Source organism: Lactuca virosa, chromosome 8 (genome assembly GCF_052849685.1).
Source record: "Lactuca virosa cultivar CGN04683 chromosome 8, Lactuca_virosa_CGN04683_v6, whole genome shotgun sequence".
Classification (NCBI taxonomy): domain Eukaryota; kingdom Viridiplantae; phylum Streptophyta; class Magnoliopsida; order Asterales; family Asteraceae; genus Lactuca; species Lactuca virosa.
In genome coordinates this window covers 167,664,393-167,679,676 of record NC_136433.1, presented here as the reverse complement: position 1 = coordinate 167,679,676, position 15,284 = coordinate 167,664,393, and the positions used below count along the sequence as shown (strand labels likewise).

The 15,284-nt window shown below is 33.7% G+C and overlaps 1 long non-coding RNA gene across 1 annotated transcript; it reads right to left on the bottom strand.

Annotated features, from left to right (window-relative positions):
- Positions 1-8,085: 8,085 nt before the first annotated feature.
- Positions 8,086-14,987, bottom strand: LOC145128493 (uncharacterized). Its single transcript, XR_013716939.1, has 6 exons — positions 14,773-14,987; positions 14,583-14,702; positions 13,940-14,134; positions 9,246-9,333; positions 8,277-8,538; positions 8,086-8,183 (listed from the first exon to the last, which is right to left on the bottom strand). It is a non-coding gene; the product is annotated as an uncharacterized LOC145128493 (long non-coding RNA).
- Positions 14,988-15,284: the final 297 nt, after the last annotated feature.

Sequence of the window (15,284 nt, the reverse complement as noted above, 5' to 3'; positions counted from 1 at the left end):
CAAATTTGTGGAAATCTTTAGTATTTCTAACTAAAGCATAAAGATTACCATATATTTCATAATCACCATCTTAAAATTTCCCAAAGGATGTTGTGTAATCACAAAGCTCTTTCTTATGTCCAAACTATTACGGACAAGTGATTGTTGAAATTCATTTTTTTTTGTTGAAATCAGTATCGGCCCATGTGGTTAAGCTGGGAAATCTCCCCAAGCTCCAAATGGCTAAAGGTCCACATTTTAGAGAGTTGTTATATTCGATTAGGAGTTTGAAAGCTTGTCTATTTTTAGCCTTGATAAGTTAAAAAATTCAAAATCTAGTCAACAAATCAGGCCCCAAAAGAGGAAGCGGCTAGGTGAGAGTTCGAGACCTAATCAAGCGTCAATTAAGGTTTCTAAGATTCAACCCATTGATCTCTTAAACACTATCAATAGTTCTTTGTCTCAAGACTCAAGATTTTTTATTTTTGTATTAAACGCCTTTGATAATTTGATTTCCTTCTAATATTCTTGATAACACTCAACTACTCAATATTTCTTCTGATTTCTCTTAAACACCTCCAATAATATGATTTTTTTCTCAATCACACTTTCTAAAGTTCGATTGTCTATTTTCATGACTTAATGGTAGATTTTTTATTTCTGAATTCTTCATTGTCAAGACTCAAATATGGTGGAATTTTGGATGAATATTGAAGTTCTCTGGTCATTGTGTCTATGTAAATTTTATCAAAAATTTTATTTTTGTCTTAAGTTCAATTTGGGATTTTACCGATTTCTTGAATTTGGACATAATTTCTATTTTGTTTGTTTTCTTAAGTTATGATTTTTTTTTAAATTTATTTCTATATTTTATGTCATTATAAATTGGATATATTTTTAGATTATACTGAATATATGTTGTTGGATCACAGATGGGCCGCTAAACTAGATATAACAAGGCAAAGTGACTTTAGACATGTGATGTCAACATTTTCTAGAACCTAGCCACACAAGGTTTTATAACATTATATAATTCTATATTTTGTAATTAAAGTCTATGATATTATTTATTAATACTTTTATGTTGTGTGACATGATATACAAAAAGATGTATGCTAACTGCTCCTAACTTCTACTAATAGCCATAAAAGGGTTACTAACTTATTATCTTAACTACCATTGGAAATTTCAATGTGTATTTGTTTTTATGTTAATTTATCTTTTAATTATAGTTTTAAGATGGTATATCATATCTAAAACAAAGGGAATGAGCAAGAGTTGTAAAGATTACTACTACTTAAACCATATTTTCGATACTTGTGTTCATTCTCACTTACTTATATGAGGCATGTTCTATTCTCTCTGTTGAACCTGATACACCAGATTGCATCTTTTCTCTTATTCTACCTATAGAAATCAATTTTGAATGGGTATAATAGTAATTATAATTAATTCTAGATGCTATTATACATACATAAAGCTTTGTATGTATAAATTTCGAGATTCTAAGTTAAAATTGAACGGGATAATGGGTAGTGATAAATATTGTAGAAAACCCTTTAGTTAGGGTTGCATGTATATATAAATATATATAGCCGCCCAATCCTCACCTTCATCCTCTTGAGGTTTTGGTTTCCAGTGATATGTTCGTGTACATTAGCAACTTTGCACATGTTTAAAAAAAGTCTTATGCCAAAGTTTGTATTTAGAACCATCTACTTGTAAGTGCAACCTATGAATTCAACCTTTTTCACCAAGCTTTTGATAAGAATTGCACACATTTAAATAGAAACAAAGGAAGATTAGCGAATATGGGAAAAACAAAGCGAATTGATATTACTTTGTGTACTTATACAAATGTGAAGCACCAGAGCAAAATAAGGGACAAACTTCAGAAAGAAATGAAAGTTTAAATTACTTTCTAAACAAGGCTTATTTCTAGAAAAAATAATAAAATTAACCTAAAAATAACCCTATTTATACTAGACATAACATAATCCTAAACTAACTCCAAAACTTAAAAGGTAACTTTCCTAAAACGACTATGGGACTAAAATTGTCACAGCTTTTTGGATTATCCCAATATTTCCCCCTTAATCTAGAAATTTGTATCATCTTCACTCCTAGAATTTCTCTCATGTCTATAAACTTGATTCTTCTTTCAAAAAACTTCCTAAATAGTGTCATCTTCCTTTTCTCTCTGTTTTCTTTTCCTAGACTTTACTAGAACCTTTGCGTATATTTGACTTTGATCACTCTCATCTATTGATTCTTTCTTCTGAGTTTCGTTCATCAATTAAAAGTATAGACATAACATCTAAACTAATATCTTTCCCTTGAAATTCATTTTTGTTCACATATGTGTAATGTGAGATTCGGAACGTCATCACTAATAGACTTGCCACATACTTTTTCTTCATCAGGTTTAGTCCATACTTCAGCGCATAGACATATTCTTCAATCATACTGGTCATGGAGTATGTTTTGGGTTCATTGGTTTGTAGAGTACCAGGTGATGTGAACTTATTTGAAGTCTACTCATTTCAATTTTTATCTTCATCACTTGTCACGACTTTACACAAATGAATGACACTTATATCTGGATCAAGTAACTTGTATGAATTCGAACCTTTCTTTTCTATCTCACATTCAGCTAATCTAACTAAGATACTATTTTCTTCAGTTGAATCCAATTCGTATTTTCTCTCACATTTAGGATGAGTGTCGTTGGTAACATCCTTAACCTTAACCTTGCCTACTTCATTAACTAGGCATTTTGGATCTATATCATTTAACAAAATTTTGTATAATCGGTATTTATACGGTTGTACCATTACTAGCAACTTGTTTCTTTTGTCATGTATCCATAAGAACAATCCATGCATAATGATACAATCACTATTTTGTGTGATTTTACCCAAGCTAATAGTGTTACTACATAACTTTGGTATGTAATATACTCCTTGAAGCATTCGTTTCTCACTGTTCTTGTATTGGAATACAATGGATCCTTTTCCATTATTTTATAATTCTAAACCGTCTCCAAACTTCATGTATCCTTCAACCGCTTGATTAAGTTCCCATAATTTGTCTTCATCCCTGATCATATGATTGTGCCATTATCGAGGTGTACCAAAACATGGATTGATTTTGTTCCTTTTCACATGTCATTATCAATCTTAGGTTGACCTTTTCTTCATTCAAGAACACTCCATCTTTGGGCTCATTATTATAGAATGTTTCCATTAATAAAGTAGGTTCATCGTAAATGTGACCTTAGGATAGTTTAGCTTCTTGTTATCTCTCTCGTCTTGGGTTCTTTCATTCTACAAAATAGTGCCTAAATTATTGGCAATTGTAACATTAGATGTAACTTTAGTCTGGATCACAATTTGTACCTCAAGTTCCTTCATGGGACTATTGGTTGTTGCCTCTTGCATGACCTTAACGATTTACATAATTGCTAACATGACCTCATCCCTAGCTACATTGGTTTTAAGTGTTATTGTGGTTGTTGTCCTTTGAGGAACGAGCATGCTGCTTGTTTTGTTTCTCCTGTGTTTCTATCCATTCTGCATGGATTAAGAAAAACTAATTTTCATCCACCTCGTTATGTAACTGAATACGTAATTCATGTGCTTTGAGTCTTCCAAATACTTCTTCAACGAACATTGTATTAAGATTAGCACATTAATCGATGGTTGATGCAATTTAAACAAACTTGGAGTGCACGACTCATAATATCTTCTTGACCACGTATGCTTCATATATGGTGTCACCCAACGTCTGAATGTTACTAAGAATATTGCTGATTTTTAAGAAAAATCATCAAATGTCTCAGATTCTTTAATGCTAAGAATTTCGAATTCAGCCTTTAGTGATTGTACCTTGGTTGTCCGAACTGGATCTGAACCTATATATATGGTCTTGAGTGTTTCCTGCACTTCATTTATCGTTTTCTTCTCTGTTATCAACAATAAGATTACTTCCGGAATGGTTTGTGTATGGTAGCCATGACCATCTTATCCTTCTTGAAACTAACAGGTTTTTGGGATTCTTAGGCTCACTCGCATCCCAAACCTCCTATACTTTCATGAATACTTTCAAAATAATTGTCCGTGTAGTTCGTTCTGGTCAAGACAAGACACGACATATGTGGTCTATCCATGGTGGGTTTATAATTGACTAGCTTTTACTTGGCTCTGATATCAAGTGTAAGTGCAATATGTGAATTCAACCATTTCACCAAGGTTTTGGTAAGAATTTCACATAGGTAAATTGAAAAAGAGGAAGATTAGTAAACAAGGGAAAAACAGCAAAACAACTTGTTATTACTTTGTATACTGATACAAGCCTAATGCACAAGAGTAAAACAAGGGATAAACTTTAGAAAGAAGCGGAACTTCAAGTTGATTGCTAGCTAATGTTTATTGTTGAAAAAACATAATAAAATCAACTTAAGCACAACCCCTATTTATACTAGACATAACAAAATCCTAAAATAACTCAAAAAATCATAAAAGGTAACTTTCCTAAAATTCCTCTGGGACTAAAATTGTCCTAGTTTTCCGGATTATCCCAACACTTAAGATAACTTGAAACTGAACTGAGACTAGAAATTAGTAAGTCCAAAAACCAATTAACTACCATTAGAGTTTGAAGCATTGGCAGCAGAAGAGGCTGTTGGTGTAGTCATCAGGTACTTAGAAAAATACCATAAAATAAATTTAAAGGAGACAAAAAAATAACGGAATAGAAGTGAACCTTGAGAAAAAGGAGCATAATGAAGCCGTAGTATGTTCTTGAACAACAGAAAACTGGTGATAGGAAGTGACCGAATAAAACAGGCGGCAATAGAGGCAACATGCAATTAGGAGGCAACTACTAATGAGGATGCAACATGACACAACGACATCGACGGAGATTAGGGTTAATAGAGAGTAGAACTTCAACGGAGAGCAGAGTCAACAGAGAGCAAGGCCATCGGTGGTGAATCGATCGACTTGGAGAAAAATAGTAACAATGTGATACTAAGGCACGATCGAAAATACATAAAAAGGAATTGAGTTTCCGATTTCTAGAGAGAGCCGCTCTGTTTAGTAACTGATATCATGATAGATATTGTGGAATACTTATTAATTAGGGTTGCATATTTGTGTGTGTGTATATATACATAGTAACACCCCATTTTTACCATTCTGTAGGATTCAATATAAACCATTTTTTATAAAATTCGAAGTAGAAATATACTACTCTTTATCCCAATTAATCATCTTAAACTTGTAGGAAACGTCGATACAATTTTCATAGATATATAGAACGCTTAGATCGAAATTCGTATGAAGAAGTTATGCTTCTTTGAAGTTTTGCGATTAAACCGGCACAACTCTGTGTATCGTAAAAAGTGAATTTTTGATAAATCACTTTTTAGCCTAAGAGATCTAAACGAAAGTCATATTATTCATTAAACTGAGAGCGTACATATGAAGAACGCCCAAATCCGACTTCGTATGGAATAGATATGATTTTTCGAAGTTTCTATGCAACTGGGTATATCAGTACGCGACATAGAAATCGAATTTTAGAACGATAGATTATTACGAAAAATAATCTAAATGAGAGTTTAACATCTTGTCAATAGAAGTCCGTCGATATAAAGAACATCGAGAATGGAGTCCGTATGTAGGAGTTATACCTTCTGCAGTCTACGCCTATCGAAAATATAAACTTTTGATAGATTGAGACTTAGTTCTTGGAATCTAAAGGAAAGTTGTAGGTCTCGTCGAGTGATTACTGGAAATATAAAGAACATCAAAAGCGGAGCTCGTATGAAGAAGTTACGTCATTTTGAAAATTTGGAAAATCACACCCATTAAGTGCAGAGCACTCGCGATGACCTGGCACCGTACAGAGACCACACGTGGCATGGTCGGGTGGTCGAATCTCTCATGAGACAAGGCCACAAGGCCCAACACGACCATGACATGTGGCACCACAAAATGGGACAAATTTTAAGCCATTTTCTTGTCTATATATAGAACTCTCCGTATATGCTCTATTCCCCTATATGTGTGTGGCGCGCATCGCTTTTCTTGTCTATATATAGAACTCTCCGTATATGCTCTATTCCCCACACCCTTACACATCTTTTCTCTCGAGTATTCCTTAATTTTAAGCCATTTTCCTTAGATTTCCGTACTGCAGCGAAACCCTGCGATACCACTGAGTGCTCAGCTAGTTGTAATCTTCGAGTAGGAGTTCCTGAGTCAGTGTTCTACTCGCTTAGACCACGGTTGTACTCTATATGTGAGCTACACTTACTCTTCCTCCATGTAATTTATAATTTTAGCTATGAGTCATTATTAGGAACCTATAATTAAGATTTCTCACTAATTCCAAGTCGTTATACTGATTGATGTACTTACATTAGAGGTGAGTAGAATGGTCATGTTGGCTTGGTTGTTGGATTTTAGAAAAGATATACACCGAAATAGTCCTGCCTCCCAACTGTCCGACCTGGCTGATCCTTATTTGATAGATCTAGCAGTATTCATTGGGTTTAGTGATAGGTTTAACTCATATTGCAAGATTTTCCAATATTTAATAAGCGGCAGTATTATAGGTTAATACTCATCAGGTACGTTACCATCAGTTGAATCGTCAGTAGATTGTTGTTAATTGTCAAAACAACTGTCTAGGTGAGTTCAGCTCACTATATTATGTATCCCATTATATGTCCGTGTATGTTAGGATATAGAAACCAGTAGTGTAGAGTCCATAGTATAGTTTTCTATATGCCTATAGAGCCAAATATGTAGTATCTATGTATGTGATTGTTGATATGCTTATAAGTTATTGCAAAATAGTTAGGGGATGATGGCGGAACGACAAAGAGATCGGGAGCCTATAGGCCCACGTGTTAACGAAATGGCGTGTAGGCCGTAAGTACACATTGACCCATGTTACGAAATGGCATGAAGGCCGTAAGTATACGTAGACTCGCGTTGAAGACGAAATGAAACATAGGCCCTAAGTCTAAAATACAACTATTATTTGAATGCATGTATGTGTATTGTGGTATATGGTATATTGGGGAAACTCGCAAAGCCTAGCGCTTACCCAGTTGTTTATAAATGTTTTTCAGGAGCATCATTGGTTCATAAGAACTACAAGGTTCGACTGTACATATGCGCATTCGAAATCATGTTTCCGCATAATGTAATAAATACTCTAATGTAAATGAATATTTTGAATAAATAAAAATGAAATATTTGCCTTCAAAATAGGGACCACTACTACAAAAACACCCTTTTACCACATGCAATGCGTGTCGTAAAACGATCAGACGACACGCAAATGCGTGTGAAGGAAGGCCCTGTCATAACGAAAGACGACACGCTTTTACGCGTCATCTATTTACGACGCGCAGTTACGACACACATTTACGACGCTCATTTACGACACGCAATGCGTATCAAGGAAGGCCCTGCCATAAAGGAAGACGACACGTATTTACGTGTCGTAACCTTACGACGCGCATTTAGGACACGCATTGCGTATCACTAAAGCCCCTATCATAAATGAAGATGACATGCATTTACGTGTCATAAACTTCCGCAACCATTTACGATATGCATTTACGACGCGTCTTTATGATACTCATTTATGCATAATACAAAAATATGGAAACAAATATACACCAAAAAATCAATTTCATCCAATAACATCATGTCAAAAAATTGTAATACATTGGTATTAAGGGGATCTGATTGTACATTGTTATTAAGAGGTTTTCCCTAACTATATAACCTAATACTACATTGCTATTAAGGGACACCTTGTTTCATATATCATGTCAAAAAAATCCTTCATGTCAAAAAATTAGCTGTTGTCCACCGGGTGTATATGACAAGTAATGACTTGAACATTAGCTGAAACAAAAAATATTTTATTAATCACACAATCAACAACCTATAGAAGTACATCATAATGCATATATATACTAACAAATGTGATATAATATGTACGATCCTGTAAAAGAAAAATAGCAAAAAACAATTTAAGGAATAGATTGCCAATGATAATGAATAATAAATAAATGTTTGTTACCAAATGATCCAAGAACTTCTCCAGCTTATTATTGAGTGAAGGCAATTTGCTCATATGAAATTTACTCAAAAACTTTCGCTATTGAATGCAAGTTTCTATTTCAGTAAAAAGAAAAAGAAAAAAGTGAAATAGATTTTCTAACTACTTGTAAGTATAAATTTGCAGTAGAATCAAGATGTACGCCTTACATATTATCTCGGTCATCATCAATAAGGCCAAATAATATTTCCTTAAGTTTAACCATCACTGCTGACCGCGTATAATCATCATTAGTGATCTTCCTAAACAGGTCTGCATCTTCCTTTCCTTTGAAATCTTTGGCCATGTCTAATGCAATGGGGATCTTAAGTGGCAAAAAGTCAAAACCAATAACAAAAACAAATGTAAGTACTGTGGAAAAGACATAAATGCAGCAGCACAGGCCCTTTCCGCCCCAATTTTATGAAGAACCTGAAAAATGATTTTTTTTAATAAATCAATGAAAGTACAGTGCTATTTCTTACAAATGTGTTTTTGTTTTGTTGTTGTTGTTGTGATAAAAATTGGGTGGGGTTCACCTCTCGACTACCAGCATTACCAAAGTATACAAGAAGGTCAAGTGAAAGTATATAGCTATTTCTCACAGTTAACCCAAAAATTTATAAAAAGAAGTTCATATCCTTAAAAACTTCAAATATTACTTTAATGTCCTTATATGTATATATATATATATATATATATATATATATATATATATATATATATATATATATATATATCATTCTAAAACTATAAAATTCTCATATATATCCAAACTTAAATTTTAATTTGGATTATATCAATTTAAAACTAAAAAGCTTATCTAAAATTTAAAATTCCATATGAGTTTCCCAAAGTACCCTCTCCAAATGAAATCCCAACTTAGGCATGATATGTATCTCTTTAGATTATAATTTGGATTATATCAATTTAAAACTAGAAAGCTTATCTAAAATTTAAAAATCTGGACTTTGTATTTTCTGTCAATAGTAGAGATTTTCAAGAATTTAAAGATAAGGTTGACTAGTTAGCATCTAATAGTGTTAACATGAATCTACATAGTGGAATAATGTTTGGAATAAGCAAATGTAAGTATTTCTCTTTATAACAATACCAAAAAAAAACATTAAAACGAATACCTTGTACTTGAGATTCTGATTCATTAAGAGAGAGGTTCAGGTTTGACCACAGCTACACGTCTTTGCACAATTCCACCAACATTTTTCCCTAATACAAATCAACACTTTTTCTATTAACTTTATACTCAATAAATGCAACAAATAGCAATGAACTTTCATACTTTTGTATTATACCATAATCCTGCTTTCATTTTTTTCCTTATTAAGGGATTGTAGTATGAAATTACAGAAATGGTCCCTGGATTAATGGAATAGTAACATGTTTTTATTTCGCTAGATTAATAACTACAATTTTGGTCCCTGTAGTTTTAAATTTTAGTAACTACATATTTACCCAATGTAGTTTTTTATTTCAATAATATATTTCATTCCATGCAGAACCAAGTCTTAGTATTCATGCCGGAAGTAATTAAATATCAAATTCATTTTAGAAAATTATGTTTTTAATGCAAACAAACAATATGGTAACAAAAGAAATATTGAATATATTGTTGGTTGCATCTGTATTTACCTTTGAGATCAGCTTGCAAAGATCAATTTCTAAATTCGTCCTAACATTTGACAAAAGAAGTTCTGCAACTTCAGCTTTCAGCATGTCACAACTCGAAATTTTTAGATCAAGTAAAGCCTAAACCCTAACCAAGTACAAGTGAAACTACATTGCAATTCTTGTTGCATTTTATCATCTATAGCCTTGGGGCTTGTTTAAAGAATTAACAAAGAGGTATGGATTGAAACCTAAGCTAAATTAGAGGATTATAAAAGAACATAAGATAAAAGACTAAGGATGTAAATCATAAATATAGCCATTAAATATAAACATTAAATGAGTTTTCACCCAAAGTAATTAAAATAAATGGAGTTTACGCCCATCTAATCAATGCACATATGTGTTCACGGTCCAAAAATAATTAAGGGAAAGGTGTTTACGGACTTGAATTCATTTCCAAGTGGTGTTCACGGTTTAGACATTAATTCCTAAGTAGTTCACGAATTAATTTCAATGCAAAATGGTGTTTACGGTTGGCCTAAATCCGTAAACCCCAAGGCCCAAGCCCATTATGATCCGTAAACACCCCTATATATGTTTTCACCCCTGAATCAATTCATTTCCCTATTTCTTGACCGTGAACCACTTCAAAATCCTCTCAATCTTCATCCGTGAACAGCCCCATTTTCTCTCAATATTCAAGAGATTACGCCCAGATTTCCTTCAAATCTTCATATTCCATACCAAGAACATTCATACCCACATTCATATCTTCAAAAAAATCTTCAAATCTTCATAATTCTCAATATCCAACCGTGAACTCACTTACCTCCAACCGTAAACCCATTTTATTCAACCGTGAACCCCTTTTTGCAACATTCCAAATAATTCCTATTTAATTTGTATGCATTCTTTACCTAATTAAATAATTATTTAACCCTTTTATTTAAATTAATATTATTATTAATTTAAATACGACGTCGAATATAATTATTTTAGGATAACGTTATTCGTGTGTACGCTTACCTAGGGATCGTCTCTACAACTCGCTTATTCCAGCTAACGCACATTTGAGGTGAGTTCATATCCCCATATTTTTCCAAGCTTTTTCAATGTTTTTAGGGAGGGGGGGAATACAAGTAAAACACAAGTAATCTTGTGTTTAAAAATAAAATTTTGCTTATTATATTTTCTTACCATTAACATGCAATGGAACACGAAACTTATTAAACACGGCAAACATTATGACTACTAGACTTACAAACAATTTTACAAAACATGTTATGACCAACTATTTTACAAGCACAGACTTTAACACGGAAACAAACTTATAAACTATATTAATTATAGTTTATGGAACGAACGAACTACTTTTACAAGGTTACACGTTGTTTACAAAAAGGTTTTCATTGTGTTATTCGTGAATTCGTTGAGGGATCAAATTTGTGAGACACGTCTTCGAGTACTTACCTAAGTATCAAGGGAAGTCTAACCTTATGAACCAGAGTCTCCTAGCTACAGTCGTTCTGGGTGACAAACGTCATTAACGTTTACGACTTCCGAAGTACGTTGTAGGGTTTAACGTCCATCAGTATGTGTAAGGTCATATTTTGTTGTTTTGAGCTAGGCATCCATCTGTATAGGTCTTGTTAGTTTTTGTATGGGTTGTTTGGGGTGTTTACGGTTGGGTGAACCGAAAACATGTTGTTTTCGGTTCAAGTGGTGTTTGCGGCTGGAAGGATGTTTGCGTCCGTGAACTGTTTATGGTTCACTGTTCCCTATAAATATGTGCCAGTCTTGTCAGAGTAGTTGACGTATGTATGTGTGTGTGTCCAGTGTACCAGACGTTTACGACTCAATAGAAACGTGTGCAATTTGGATCATTCTTGTTTCTACTCCTTCTTGTTCTCATTGATTATAGCTTGTACTTGTGTTTGATCACTATTTGGTTCCAAATTTGGGGACTTACAATTGGTATCAGAGATTATTAGCAAGAAAATGTGGCTGGGAGCAATGGGAAGGTCAGACGTGCTTATCATTGAGAAAGACTGAACTTATTCTAGCCTCAAACCAAGGGGGAGACTGTAAGTTCATATTTTGTTGGTTTGGGCTAGGCATCCATCTGTATAGGTCTTGTTAGATTTTGTATGGGTTGTTTGGGTGTTTACGGTTGGGTGAACCGAAAACATGTTGTTTTCGGTTCAAGTGGTGTTTGCGGCTGCAAGGATGTTTGCGGATGTGAACTGTTTACGGTTCACCATTCCCTATAAATATGTGACAGTCTTGTCAGAGTAGTTGACGTATGTATGTGTGTGTGTCCATTGTACAAGACGTTTATGGCTCAATAGAAACGTGTGCAATTTGGATCATTCTTGCTTCTACTCCTTCTTGTTCTCATTGATTATAGCTTGTTCTTGTGTTTGATCAATAGTTGGTTCCATATTTGGGGACTCACAGTATGGTTATAAGAACTCACATGAATAAAACAACGACTCGTTCTGGGTTTGTGTATAGATCTATATGTGACTGACTATTAGCTACAGTCGTTCTGGGTCAATAGTTGGTTCCATATTTGGGGACTCACAGGAGGGAGAGCGTGAGTTTGTGTATAGATCTATACGTGACTGACAATCCCGCACTCTGACTATTAGCTACAGTCGTTCTGGGTGACAAACGTCATTAACGTTTACCACGTCTGAAGTACGTTGTAGGGTTTAATGTCCATCAGTATGGTCATAATAACTCACATGGATACAACAACGACTCATTCATGTAATAATATACTTAACAAACAGTCATCAGGGTTAGTAACTATGTGATTACTTAGTATATACATCAGGGAGATATGAAATTAACATCCGACATGTAGTGGGATGTGTGACTTCCGCCTCATTTCCTGTTCCTTGTTTGGTTGTGGGCTTAGGGAAGAATCACCCAATTGACTGTCTGTTCGATCTAGATTTCTATAACTCGTTTGTACTAGGTGATCACGGGAGGGTATTAACATCACTTCCAGTTTACAGAACAAACACGTTTTCGACTAGTTTTATTTAATAATAAAGCTACACTTTAGCAACTTATGTATGGGAAAATACTTGTATTTTTCAGTTTTGGAACATTTAAGACAACAACTCACTTTTATGGAAAATATAGGATTTTCCAGGACAAACATCAATATCTTACAAGGAAACGGTTTATCATTCAACTAGCGAACAATCATTGTTAATTCTATAATTTCCTAGTTTATACATCAAGGTTATGTATGAAGAATACCTTATAGGAAGTGGAATGTATGGTTTCCGCCTCATTTCCTGTTCCTTGTTTGGTTGTGGGCTTAGGGCAGATCCACACAATTAACTGTCCGTTCAATATTAGTTTATATATAACTAGTATAAATTAAGTGGTTATAGAAGGAACTGGTATAATCATAATTCGTACTAAGAAAATATAGGATATTCTTAAGGAAAACTTTCATCATATCTCAAAGGACTATTACAGTTAATTCTGTAAGTACCTAGTGAATACGTCAGGGTTATGTACAATGAGGATCCGACAAAAAGTGGGATGTATGATTTCCGCCTCATTTCCTGTTCCTTGTTTGGTTGTGGGCTTGGGGCAGAACCACACAATCGATTGTCTGTTCAATATGGATTGTATATAACGTGTATACACTAAGTGCTCATAGAAGGAACTAGTATGAGTCATTTTACCTATCAATTCATCACATCAGAAAATATAGGATTTTCTGGAGAAACACATCATTTTTTACAAAGAACAAAGAACCTGGTTTCTAAAACAAAACCCTTATGAACTCACAAACTTTAATGTTGACACTCTTTCAAAAACTACTTGTATTCTCAGGACACTAGTAGACAGGTACACTCTCCAAGTTCTTAGAAGACGGAGCATAGTAGCTTCAAGTCTTTACTTTTCTATTTACTTTTGGAGTAAATCATATATGAATCGAATACAATGTAAACATTTTAATATCAATAAAATGGTTGTTGTTGCTTTGATTACTATTATTCAATTGTTGTGATACTGTACATGACGTCCTCCGCCCCCGAACGTTTTCGCCGTTCTAGTTTGGGGGTGTGACACAGCAGCACAATATCCTGACATAACCTATTTTGCCGACAACATAATTTTACTTGTATTAAAAATACTAAAATTTACACACATTCTCAAGGAAATGAAATATTACCTCTAAAAAGTGGTCTCCTGATAAAAGATGGTAAATTCTTTCTTGTTCCAGGATATTTTTGAAGTTATCAACGGATTCACAACCGGGTCCTCCCATGGCAGCTTGAAGTGAAGAAACTTGACCCAAGTTTCTTGATGTAGAAGGAGATGGTCAATTAGTCAACGTGGAAGATATTTTGCACCCTTCGTTTTCTTCCTGGCTTATGGATCACACTCTTCAGCTAATTAATATTTATAACCTTTCATGCTTTTCATATTATCAGCATGGATTTTGAGCATATTCTGATATGCTTCTTTATTAAATCATTTTATAGAAACTTGAAGAAGTAAAATGACCAAATGATAAATGTTCCCTTGTAACACAAGAATTAAATAGATTGCATATTTGAATCATGTTATAGAAACTTTTATTGAAGAACATGCCAAAGATCCCTGCTTGGCAATTCATCGAGCACATAGAGTGCATATATACACAAGAATTGTATAATAGATGTTCCTATCATAAACGAGTAATCAGACAAAATAAAGCCAATCATTCAACCATCAAAATTGTAAAAATAAATAAATAAATAAATAAATAATAATAATAATAATAAAATAAAAAACAGATAATATGAAGTTTCAAGCATATTAAAAGATCCCACCTTGGCAACCCAGTTCAAGTTGGAAACATCGTTATGCAAAACTAAAGCTGGAAGAAGCCAACGACAACAATATTGAATGAAATTACTAGCTTCCACATTGAGAACAAAAAGTTCACGTGTCTGCAAATACCAAATGAGATTAAATGTACATCCAATAATATCTTCAATTAAATAGTTGTGTTAATATTACCTCAATCAATGCAGCCAAGCTTACACCACACTGGACCTAAAAGAAAAGAATTGGTGCAATAAGCTCTCCGATATACTCCAAAAAAATTATTAAATCAGCTACTTCCATTTATTCACAAAAACAAGTCTAGATAGCTCAGTTTTGTCCCTGGATGATATAAACAATATTAATTTGTAATATAAGCTAGTAAGATAAGGATTAAAGATAAACTGAAAAAAAAAAAAAAAACTCTGATATGGAGTTGTATTGTAATTTTTTAGATGGGTTGTCAAGTACAGCAGCAACCACGTTTGGAAAAGAACACTAATTCTTCTTGCTAGGGAAAATTGAACACGGAAATCAGGATCTTGGAGCATAAGTAGAAGCTTCTCAACGATGGTCTATTATAAATATAGACAACAGAAACCATGTCACACAAATAGATGACAGAGTGATAGTCATGGCGATGGCCAAAAGGTACTAACTAGAAAGAAAAATCTATATTTATCACAGAAAGTGAAGCATAAGCACCT